This window comes from Bombina bombina, chromosome 1, assembly GCF_027579735.1.
Source record: "Bombina bombina isolate aBomBom1 chromosome 1, aBomBom1.pri, whole genome shotgun sequence".
Taxonomy (NCBI): Eukaryota; Metazoa; Chordata; class Amphibia; order Anura; family Bombinatoridae; genus Bombina; species Bombina bombina.
In genome coordinates, this window is record NC_069499.1 from 194,848,849 (window position 1) to 194,862,648 (window position 13,800).

Consider the following 13,800-nt stretch of genomic DNA (forward strand, 5'->3'; position numbering starts at 1 on the left):
AATAAAACCTAACCTAAGTTACAATTACACCTAACACTATACTATAATTAATGAACTAAACTAAATACAATTAAATACAATTAATAAAAATTATCTAAAGTACAACAAAAACAAACACTAAATAACAGAAAATAATAAAATAATTACAAGATTTTTAAACTAATTACACCTAATCTAATCCCCCTAACAAAATAAAAAGCCCTACCCTACACTAAATTGCAAATAGCCCTTAAAAGGGCCTTTTGCGGGGCATTGCCCCAAAGTAATCAGCTCTTTTACCTGTAAAAAAAAATTACAACCCCCCCAACATTAAAACCCACCACCCACACAACCAACCCTACTCTAAAACCCACCCAATCCCCCCTTAAAAAAACCTAACACTAATCCCTTGAAGATCACCCTACCTTGAGAAGTCTTCACCCTACGAAGCCAGCAGGAGTGGTCCTCCAGACGGGCTGAAGTGGTCCTCCAGACAGGCAGCATCTTCTATCTTCATCCATCCGGCGCGGAGCGTCTCCATTTTGAAGACATCCGATGCGGAGCATCCTCTTCTGACAACGGCGACTGAAGAATGAAGGTTCCTTTAAGTGATGTCATCCAATATGGCGTCCCTTCAATTCCGATTGGCTGATAGAATTCTATCAGCAAATCGGAATTAAGGTAGGAAAAGTTCAATCATAGGTAGGTAGGAAGTTCAATCATATTGGCTGATCCTATCAGTCAATAGGATTGAGCTTGAATTCTATTGGCTGATTGGATCATATTTAGGGAAATAATTTAATTATAGTGTAGTGTTAGGTGTAATTGTAACTTAGGTTAGGTTTTATTTTACAGGTATATTTGTATTTATTTTAACTAGGAAGTTATTAAATAGTTAATAACTATTTAATAACTATTGTACCTAGTTAAAATAAATACAAAGTTTCTTGTAAAATAAAAATAAACCCTAAGATAGCTACAATGTAACTATTAGTTATATTGTCGCTAGATTAGGGTTTATTTTACAGGTATTTAGGTTTAAATAGGAATAATTTATTTAATGATAGGAATATTTATTTAGATTTATTTAAATTATATTTAAGTTAGGGGGTGTTAGGGTTAGGGTTAGACTTAGGTTTAGGGGTTAATAAATTTAATATAGTGTCGGCGACATTGGGGGCGGCAGATTAGGGGTTAATAAATGTAGGTAGGTGGCGGCGGTGTAGGGGGGGCAGATTAGGGAATAATAAATATAATGTAGGTGGCGGTGGGCTCCGGGAGTGGCAGTTTAGGGGTCAATAATTGTATTTAGTTGCGGCGGGGTCCGGGAGCAGGGGTTTAGGGGTTAAACACTTTATTAGAGTTGCGGCAGGGTCCGGGAGTGGCGGTATAGGGGGTAAACAGTATAGTATAGTGTGGGTGTTTAGTGACAGGGTACCAAGAAAGCTGTAAAAAAGCCGAAGGGCAGCGAGATCAATGACTGCTAGTTAACAACAGTCCGCTGCTCATCGCCCCGTACTTGGTGCGCGGCTTTTTGACAACTTTTTTGGTAACTTTGGAGAGCGTATTCAGGTCCGCAGCAGCAATGGTAGGCGATCTTAGGTGAGCGTATTGGTGCCGTCGAATGCAGGTAAGTTGACGCTTTGATAAATAGATGCCAAATAGTTCAAATGCCCTTTATAACTAGTATTGTCAAATATAAAACATGTTTAAACATGCAAATAACATACATTTATTTTATATATAAAAAGTATCTATAAATATAACCTAAATAAATATTATATTTTAGAATAATTAGAAATTCATTGTTATATAAATAAGATATTGTTTAAAATCATGAAGAAAAATATATGAATAAAGCATAGAAATAAAATAGATCTACATTAAATAATTTATGCTTAATTCATACTCCAGATTTGTTATTGTTTAAAAAGATAGATAATCCCTTTATTACCCATTCCCCAGTTCTGCATAACCAACACAGTTATATTAATATACTTTTTACCTCTGTGATTACCTTGTATCTAAGCCTCTGCAGACTGCCCCCTTATTATATTTATATATATATATATATATATATATATATATATATATATACAGTGTATATATATATATACACACACATATATTTAGACATGTATATGTATGTATCTTAAAGTGATGGTAAACTCTCTCTTTTAAAATCAGATCCGAAATGTTATAAATATTTTAGATGGAGTTTAATTAGTTTTAATGAGGATGCGCTATAACTTTTTTTTTAATATAGATATAGAATTAAAAAAGCCTGGGCTTCACCACCACTTCAAAAGTAAATTTTTCAATAAGCTAAAGGTTTGAATTGTTGCCCAATCAGTTCTCTCCCCATATTGCAATTTTGAAGCTACAGGGGGGTAGTTATCAAGCCGTCAACCTCAAATACGCTGGAATTCCGCAGCGTATTTGTGGCGAGGCTGATTCGCCTTAGTTATCAAAGGCTAGAGACCGGCAAAAGTAGAATTTTGTGACGTAAACTTCGATCCGCCGGACTCAGTCCTACACAGATCGATTCTTACGTCACTCCAGATGTTCCGCACACAAGTGCGGCACAATCTGACTACTTTTGCTAGTTATCAAATGACTAGCAGGTACGCTCGGCACTTTTACGGCCCAGCGTACCTGGTTTTCAAACCGCCACCCCTGGAGGCGGCGGATCCCATAGGAATCAATGGGAGTCTGACCATAGCGAAAGTACAAGTTCGCTGCTGACAGACATCCCATTGATTTCTATGGGAGCTGTCTGCACCTAACACCCTAACATGTACCCCGAGTCTAAACACCACTAATCTGTCCCCCCCTACACCGCAGCAACTAAATAAAGTTATTACCCCCTAAACCGCCGCTCACGGAGCCCACCGCAAGCTACTCTATACATATTAACCCCTAAACCGCCGCTCCCGGAGCCCACCGCAACTATAATAAATGTCTTAACCCCTAAACCGCCGCTCACGGAGCCCACCGCCACCTACATTATACCTAGTAACCCCTATCCTGCCCCCCCTATACTGCCGCCCTCTATAATAAAGTTATTAACCCCTATCCTGCCAATCCCGCACCTCGCCGCAACTAAATAAATAGTTTAACCCCTAAACCGCCGCTCCCGGACCCCCGCAACCTATATTAAATTTATTAACCCCTATCCTGCCCCCCCTACACCGTCGCCACCTATAATAAATTTATTAACCTCTATCCTGCCCCCCCTACACCGTCGCCACCTATAATAAATTTATTAACCCCTATCCTGCCCCCCACTACACCGCCGCCACTGTAATAAAATTATTAACCCCTAAACCTAAGTCTAACCTTAACCCTAACACCCCCCTAACTTAAATATTAATTAAATAAATCTAAATAATATTTCTCTTATTAACTAAGTTAATCCTATTTAAAACTAAATACTTACCTTTAAAATAAACCCTAATATAGCTACAATATAAATAATAATTATATTGTAGCTATCTTAGGATTTATTTTTATTTTACAGGTAACTTTCAATTTATTTTAACTAGGTACAATAGCTATTAAATAGTTATTAACTATTTAATAGCTTACCTAGCTAAAATAAAGAGAAATGTACCTGTAAACTAAAAACTAACTTAAGTTACAATTACACCTAACACTTCACTATACTTTAATAAATTATTCCTATTTAAAACTAAATACTTACCTGTAAAATAAACCCTAAGATAGCTACAATATAATTAATAATTACATTGTAGCTATCTTAGGATTTATATTTATTTTACAGGTAAATTTGTATTTATTTTAGCTAGTTAGAATAGTTATTAAATAGTTATTAACTATTTAATAACTACCTAGCTAAAAGAAATACAAAATTACCTGTAAAATAAATCCTAACCTAAGTTACAATTAAACCTAACACTACACTATCATTAAATAAATTAAATAAACTACCTACAAATAACTACAATTAAATACAATTACATAAACTAACTAAAGTACAAAAAATAAAAAAAGCTAAGTTACAAAAAATAAAAAAAATAAGTTACAAACATTTAAAAAAATATTACAACAATTTTAAGCTACTTACACCTAATCTAAGCCCCCTAATAAAATAACAAACCCCCAAAATAAAAAAATGTCCTACCCTATTCTACATTTAAAAAGTTCAAAGCTCTTTTACCTTACCAGCCCTTAAAAGGGCCTTTTGTGGGGGCATGCCCCAAAGAGTTCAGCTCTTTTGCCTGTAAAAGAAAAATACAACCCCCCCAACATTAAAACCCACCACCCACATACCCCTAATCTAACCCAAACCCCCCTTAAAATAACCTAACACTAATCCCCTGAAGATCATCCTACCTTTAGTCGTCTTCACTCAACCGAGCCACCGATGGAACTGAAGAGGACATCTGGACCGGCAGAAGTGATCCTCCAAGGGGCGCTGAAGAAATCTTCCATCCGATGAAGTGATCCTCCAAGCGGCGCTGAAGAAATCTTCCATCCGGGTGATGTCATCTTTCAAGAGGCGCTGAGGAAGTCTTCTATCCGGGCGAGGTTATCTTCGAAGCCGGGTCTTGAATCTTCATCCCGCTGATGCGGAACATCCTTCTTTCCCAACGGACTACCGACGAATGAAGGCTCTTTTAAGGGACGTCATCCAAGATGGCGTCCCTTCAATTCCGATTGGCTGATAGGATTCTATCAGCCAATCGGAATTAAGGTAGGAAAAATCTGATTGGCTGATTGAATCAGCCAATCAGATTCAAGTTCAATCCGATTGGCTGATCCAATCAGCCAATCAGATTGAGCTTGCATTCTATTGGCTGTTCCGATCAGCCAATAGAATGCGAGCTCAATCTGATTGGCTGATTGGATCAGCCAATCGGATTGAACTTGAATCTGATTGGCTGATTCAATCAGCCAATCAGATTTTTCCTACCTTAATTAGTTCCATCGGTGGCTCGGTTGAGTGAAGACGACTAAAGGTAGGATGATCTTCAGGGGATTAGTGTTAGGTTATTTTAAGGGGGGTTTGGGTTAGATTAGGGGTATGTGGGTGGTGGGTTTTAATGTTGGGGGTGGGTTGTATTTTTTTACAGGCAAAAGAGCTGAACTCTTTGGGGCATGCCCCCACAAAAGGCCCTTTTAAGGGCTGGTAAGGTAAAAGAGCTTTGAACTTTTTTAATGTAGAATAGGGTAGGGCATTTTTTTATTTTGGGGGGGTTTGTTATTTTATTAGGGGGCTTAGATTAGGTGTAAGTAGCTTAAAATTGTTTTTTTAAATGTTTGTAACTTATTTTTTTTATTTTTTGTAACTTAGCTTTTTTTATTTTTTGTACTTTAGTTAGTTTATGTAATTGTATTTAATTGTAGTTATTTGTAGGTAGTTTATTTAATTTATTTAATGATAGTGTAGTGTTAGGTTTAATTGTAACTTAGGTTAGGATTTATTTTACAGGTAATTTTGTATTTCTTTTAGCTAGGTAGTTATTAAATAGTTAATAACTATTTAATAACTATTCTAACTGGCTAAAATAAATACAAATTTACCTGTAAAATAAATATAAATCCTAAGATAGCTACAATGTAATTATTAATTATATTGTAGCTATCTTAGGGTTTATTTTACAGGTAAGTATTTAGTTTTAAATAGGAATAATTTATTAAAGTATAGTGTAGTGTTAGGTGTAATAGTAACTTAGGTTAGTTTTTAGTTTACAGGTACATTTCTCTTTATTTTAGCTAGGTAAGCTATTAAATAGTTAATAACTATTTAATAGCTATTGTACCTAGTTAAAATAAATTAAAAGTTACCTGTAAAATAAAAATAAATCCTAAGATAGCTACAATATAATTATTATTTATATTGTAGCTATATTAGGGTTTATTTTAAAGGTAAGTATTTAGTTTTAAATAGGATTAATTTAGTTAATAAGAGAAATATTATTTAGATTTATTTAATATTTAAGTTAGGGGGGCGTTAGGGTTAGGGTTAGACTTAGGTTTAGGGGTTAATAATTTTATTACAGTGGCGGCGGTGTAGTGGAGGGCAGGATAGGGGTTAATAAATTTATTATAGGTGGCGACGGTGTAGGGGGGGCAGGATAGGGGTTAATAAATTTATTATAGGTGGCGACAGTGTAGGGGGGGCAGGATAGGGGTTAATAAATTTAATATAGGTTGCGGCGGGTTCAGGGAGCGGCGGTTTAGGGGTTAAACTATTTATTTAGTTGCGGCGAGGTGCGGGATCAGCAGGATAGGGGTTAATAACTTTATTATAGAGGGCGACGGTATAGGGGGGGCAGGATAGGGGTTACTAGGTATAATGTAGGTGGCAGCGGTGTCCAAGAGCGGCGGTTTAGGGGTTAATACCTTTATCACAGTTGCGGCAGGGACTAGGAGTGGCGGTTTAGGGGTTAGTAACTTTTTTGAGTTGCGGGGGGCTCCGGGGGCGCCGGTATAGGGATAGAACAGTGCAGTTTAGTGTGAGTGCTTAGTGACAGGCTAGCAATAAAGCTGGGAAAAAGCCGAAGAGCAGCGAGATCGGATGAGTGATAACTCTCACAGTCCGCTGCTCATCGCCCCGTACTTGGTGCGCAGCTTTTTGACAGCTTTATTTGATAACTTAGGCGAACGTATTCAGGTCCGGGGCGGCGAATGTAGGCGAGCTTAGGCGGGCTTATTGGGCCGGCGAAGTCAGGAAAAGTAGACACGTTGATAACTACCCCCCATAGAGCTGATTGGACAACAATTCAAACCGTTAGCTCACAGAAAAATGTACTTTTGAAGTGGGCGACGGAGTGTATGGCATTTGAATTTTATATCTACATTAAAAAAGAAGTTATAGCGCAACTTGATTACAACTGATGAATTAAACTACAACTAAAATGTCACTAACATTCCAGATCTGATTTTATAAAGGGAAGAGTTTACCATCACTTTAATGTTAAAGCCCTTTGCCTGCCTTTTTTTACCCCTAACACCTGAGACCTCATATACTTGAACTATTATAACTTTTTTTGTGCAATATTTTTAGATTTTTTTTATATTAGATAGCAATATTATGATCTTTTGTGTTTACTTTCACCTTGTAACACGAACGATTAACCTGACGTGTGCAAACACCCGCAATAAACCCCTTTTCACTCGCCCATAACTGTTAGTGTGACACTCGTAATCTGGCCCTAAATATTTTAAATATATTGCGCCTATTACTGCTGTCAATCACAGGTGAAGATGGCAAGTATTTTATACCATGGGGTTATAGATGCAAAGCATAATACTCTAAAAAGAGTATTATTTCATGCACTTGTAAAACAGTATAAAGAAGAATGTAAACATTGTGAAAAATGGAAGTTTATAACATAAGCCAAATCACTTAACACTTTGAATCCCAGAATAAACATCATCAATGTACAATTGACCAATGTATTTGTATTTCATATAAAATAAAATGCCATTCATAAAATATTTGAAAAACTGATCAGATTGTCATGTTTAAAAAGTGTTTATGTCTATTTGTGTACATATAGAATTGTTTCCAATAAGTATGCAAGTCTGGTCTTGTAAGACCCTGAAGAAGGAATTTGTGTCATTAGGTGATATTTGTAATATTCTATTTATTTAGTGTTACCTTATGTCCTACAACTAACATGCTTAAACCATATGGCTTGGCAATCAACCTGGACAAATGCGTTGTTTAAATTCCCAGCCTCTGAGGTTGTAGAGAGGTTAAGAAGCAGTGGTCTTGAAACAATGCTTCTTAACTAGCAATCAAATATCCACATGAGAACCAAAAGTTGCATTTGCAGCTTCATAAATGGTCAGTGAAACCTGTAGGCGGAGTTGACATGTTCTGTGGGTGCTGATTCTTCATAATGGGTGCGGATGGAAGATCAGGAGTCAGTGCTGGGAATGCAACAGATGGGATCAAGGAGGCCAGAAAGCATGAGTAGATCGTCCCTGGTTTCACTTCCACACTCTGGGTGTGAGGACGTTAGGGTGTGTGGAACTCAGAATGCAGGAACAGATACACAGAACAATGTAAGTCTTTTAAAAGCTTTACTGATTGATAAGCAAAAGAACAGTTTATAGTTTAAATTGAAGATGAAAGAAATAGCAAGTTTAAACATAGGACCAATGCAGAACACAAAAGTCAAATACAAAGTACAGAATACTTAAGTAGGTTGCAGTAATAAAGTCCAATGGACACTGGTGCTTAAATTGTGCAGTAAGGGTGAGGCTGTCACAGAATACCTGGTAGGTACAGCAGGCAAAGCTGTTAAGAGGGAAGCAAACACAGGATTCCCTGTAGGCACAGGATACCTAGCAGGTGCTGTTGGTGAGACTGTTTTAGGGTACCAAGTAGCTACAGTAGACACAGCTGATTTTCAGCAGGCACAGGATACCCAGCAGGTATTGTTGGTGATATTGTCATGGCATACCAGATATGTATAGCAGGCACAGCTGGTTTGAGGAAGGCTGTCACAGGTATAGTAGACACAGGATTCTCAGCAGGCACAGCATGTGATACCAAATAGGAACAGCAGGCACTGCATCAGGAATAAGGTGAGCATACACAAGTATCAGACAAGTCTGCTTGATTTTCAGGTACCAGGTGAGCATACACAGGTGCAAGATAAGTATAATTGGTCTCTGGAACAAAATGAACATACACAGGTATCATGTAAGTATGCTTGGTCTCTGGAACAAGGTGAGCATACACAGGCATCAGGTAAGACTGCTTGGCTTTCAGGAACCAGGTGAACATATAAGAAGCAGGTGCAAGGTAAGTATGCTTGGTCTCTGGAACAAGGTGAGCATACCCAGATATCAGGTAAATATGCTTGGTCTCTGGAACAAGGTGAGCATACACAGGTATCTGGTAAGTATGCATTGGCTTTCAAGTACCAGGAGACCATATACAGGTACAAGCTACAAGGTAGGTATGCATAGTCTCTGGAAAAAGGTGAGCATACACAAGTATCAAGTAAGTATGCTTTGGCTTTCAGGAACCAGGAACAAGGAAGGTACGCAATAACTCAGCCCAGTGTGATGGGCTGCGTGAGCTTTTATAGGAACTCCCAACCTGAGTCCTCCAGGTGGGAGTTCTGGTAATTAGGACATGGCCCCTTTAAATTCCAGTAGTGTGTGGCCGTGCGCACCTAGGGGAAGCTACAGAAGAAGGAGGAGACACTGAGATTTAAGCAATAACCTTCTGCGTTGGCCAAGACCAGAGGGCCAGACCAGGAGCGGAGCTCCACAAGGTAGAGGTAAGATCCTCACAGTGCCCCCTCCTTAAGCATAACCTCCAGGGATGGCTGAAAACTGGATGCCAGCGATACTTTAAAGTTTCTGATACGTGCAGGAGCATGCACTTCAGATACCGGTACAAAACTTCTCTCATCAGGACCATATACCTTACTATGGATGAGGTATTCCAGTGAGTTTCTTTGGGAACTCCAACTCCTGAGTCCTCCAGGTGGGATTTCCGGTAATTAGGACATAGCCCCTTTAAGTCCCAGCAGTGTGTGGCCATGTGCGCCTAGGAGAAGCTGCAGTAGGAGCAGAAGGAATCGAGTCTCGGCTTCCCTCCACGTGGTACACTGAGATTGAAGCAATCACTCTCAGCATTCACCATGACCAGAGGTAAAGCTCCCCAAGGTAGAGGTAATATCCTCACACCGGGACATTCATAAGGGGATTAAAGCACAGCTGACCATAGTTCCAAAACTGTGACAATCCCATGATCGTTGGGCCCTGGTAGTGTATAAAACCCATATAAGAACATTAAGTTAACCCTTTCAATAGGCATGTAGTTGGCTAGATATTGAAAACATTTATATGTTTTGAAAGAGATCAATTACATTTTAAAAATGGGTGGAAATATTGTATTTAAGAACAACCCCATCTTTGAGATACCATCTGACGTGTTTTGGAAATAATAATTGCTCAGTTAGGACTGTTAAAAATATGTCACTTTTTTCCATATAAGTTGTTGTTTTTAAAATGTTGTCCTTGCATCCACCCACAGGAATAATATGGGATTGTGTACAACAGCTGTTTCTTCTTTTGCATGTAAAGAGAACTGGAAAATACTTTTATATATATATATATATATATATATATATATATATATATATATATATATATATATATATATATATATATATTACAATTATCTGCTTAAATTATTAATTAATATCTTCAGTAAAGATGAGGTTACTGCTTGGGCCAATAGATGAAAAAATGTATGTTTTGTCTGACTATACCCCAGTCCATGTTTAATAAAAAAAAAAAAAGCTAAATTAAAATCTTTTAATGCCAGAATCCCCTTACAATAAGACTCATACTAAATTTATTTTTGTTGAGACATTACCATCCAAAACAAACAAGATTAGTTTAGAGGTCATCCTGGAGTAATTTGATGATTATCAAACTACTTTAGAAGACATTTGCAGATCATCAGACATGATCAGGCTTGTAAAGTCATCAGCTAAGATTAGCTGATTACCTTACTGATTACAAGCATCTACAGCCAGTGAATGACTCTATGGTCCTGTCATTTAAATATTTTGGCCTGTGGGCATACTTTAGGATGGCTTCTGATGACTAATCTGGATTCATCTATTACTTTAGAATGACTCCAGGAAGATCATCCTTTTTGACTACGGCATTCCATACAAGAGTTCATATAAGCTGAAAATGCTTGATACAAGTCTTGAAAAACACAAATGTCAACTGTAAGTCATTAATAAAGAGACAACAGTTTTGGAAGTTATTTTTTTTCTATTGCTATTAATGTCTGTTTTTTGTTTTTTGTTTGTTTGTTTGTTAATATTGCTGTAAAAACACAGTGTATTGATTTTAATCTCTAAATTCCATTGTAAAACTTTAACAGTAAGCAATTTTTAATTTTAGGATATTTTTTTTAAACAGTTTTTATTGAGGTTATACAGTATATAAACAGCAGTAAGGTTGTAATATAATCATTAAAATAAGCATATGTCTGAGTAGTAGCATCTGGGGGTCGATCCGATAAAAATTGTCGCCCGCAAAAGCCGGCGACGCCAATATTTGCGCGGGTTTGGTATCCTATATATGGCGTAACCTAGAAGTTACGCGCGTATATTTCTGCCGTCGCCCGTAGTTTTTTGGGCTATAGGCAGGTATACCAAACCCACGCAGTTTGGTATCCAATATGCAGCGTAAGGACTTACGTGGCGAAAATGGAGAAAACGTACTCCATTTTCACCTCGCCACAAAAAGCAGCCGTAAGAAGCCTTACGCTGACTATTGGAGCCCCGTAACTCCCTAAACTGGCAGCTAAAATAAACCTAACACCTAACGCATGCGCAATGTCTATCTCCCTGTCAACCGCGATCTGCTAAAATAAACCTAACACCTAACGCATGCGCAATGTCTATCTACCTGTCAACCGCGATCCCCCCCCCCCCGAAATCCCTAATAAAGTTATTAACCCCTAAACCGCCGCTCCCGGACCCCGCCGCCATCTACATAAACTAACCCCCTACTGTGAGCCCCTAAAACCGCCGCCATCTACCTTATCTATCCCCTAATTAGAACCCCTTACACCGCTGTCATCTACTTTATCTATCCCCTAATCTGACCCCTTACACCGCCGCCACCTATATAAAAATTATTAACCCCTAATCTAATCCCCCTATACCGCCGCCAGCTATATTAATATTATTAACCCCTAATGTAAGCCCCTTACACCGCCGCCATCTCTATTAAAATGATTAACCCCTTATTTAATCTACCTACCCCGCCGCCAGCTATATCATCTATATTAACCCTAAGTATATTATAGTTAATATAGGTATTACATTATATATATTAACTATATTAACCCTAATTATATTAGGGTTAATATAGTTAATATAGTTACTATAGTATTTATATTAACTATATTAACTCTATCTAACCCTAACTAAATTTATATTAAATTAATCTAATTCATTTATAAACTAAAATATTCCTATTTAAATCTAAATACTTACCTATAAAATAAACCCTGTGGCCTAGATTTGGAGTTCGGCGGTAGCCGTCAAAACCAGCGTTAGAGGCTCCTAACGCTGGTTTTGGGCGCCCGCTGGTATTTGGAGTCAGTGATTAAAGGGTCTAACGCTCACTTTTCAGCCGCGACTTTTCTATACCGCAGATCCCCCTACGCCATTTGCGTAGCCTATCTTTTCAATGGGATCTTTCTAACGCTGGTATTTAGAGTCGTTTCTGAAGTGAGCGTTAGAGCTCTAACGACAAGATTCCAGCCGCCTGAAAATAGCAGGAGTTAAGAGCTTTCTGGCTAACGCCGGTTTATAAAGCTCTTAACTACTGTACCCTAAAGTACACTAACACCCATAAACTACCTATGTACCCCTAAACCGAGCTCCCCCCACATCGCCGCCACTCGATTTAAATTTTTAACCCCTAATCTGCCGACCGCCACCTACGTTATACTTATGTACCCCTAATCTGCTGCCCCTAACCCCGCCGACCCCTATATTATATTTCTTAACCCCTAACTTGCCCCCCACAATGTCGCCGCCAGCTACTTAAAATAATTAACCCCTAATCTTCCGACCGCAAATCGCCGCCACCTACGTTATCCCTATGTACCCCTAATCTGCTGCCCCTAACATCGCCGACCCCTATATTATATTTATTAACCCCTAATCTGCCCCCCTCAATGTCGCCGACACCTGCCTACACTTATTAACCCCTAATCTGCCGAGCGGACCTGAGCGCTACTATAATAAATGTATTAACCCCTAATCCGCCTCACTAACCCTATCATAAATAGTATTAACCCCTAATCTGCCCTCCCTAACATCGCCGACACCTAACTTCAATTATTAACCCCTAATCTGCCGACCGGAGCTCACCGCTATTCTAATAAATGTATTAACCCCTAAAGCTAAGTCTAACCCTAACACTAACACCCCCCTAAGTTAAATATAATTTTTATCTAACGAAATAAATTAACTCTTATTAAATTAATTATTCCTATTTAAAGCTAAATACTTACCTGTAAAATAAATCCTAATATAGCTACAATATAAATTATAATTATATTATAGCTATTTTAGGATTAATATTTATTTTACAGGCAACTTTGTAATTATTTTAACCAGGTACAATAGCTATTAAATAGTTAAGAACTATTTAATAGTTACCTAGTTAAAATAATAACAAATTTACCTGTAAAATAAATCCTAACCTAAGATATAATTAAACCTAACACTAGACTATCAATAAAATAATTAAATAAACTACCTACACTTACCTACAATTAACCTAACACTACACTATCAATAAATTAATTAAACACAATTCCTACAAATAAATACAATTAAATAAACTAGCTAAAGTACAAAAAATAAAAAAGAACTAAGTTACAGAAAATAAAAAAATATTTACAAACATAATAAAAATATTACAACAATTTTAAACTAATTACACCTACTCTAAGCCCCCTAATAAAATAACAAAGCCCCCCAAAATAAAAAATTCCCTACCCTATTCTAAATTAAAAAAGTTACAAGCTCTTTTACCTTACCAGCCCTGAACAGTGCCCTTTGCGGGGCATGCCCCAAGAATTTCAGCTCTTTTGCCTGTAAAAGAATAAATACAATACCCCCCCCCCCAACATTACAACCCACCACCCACATACCCCTAATCTAACCCAAACCCCCCTTAAATAAACCTAACACTAAGCCCCTGAAGATCTTCCTACCTTGTCTTCACCATACCAGGTTCACCGATCCGTCCTGAAGAGCTCCTCCGATGTCCTGATCCAAG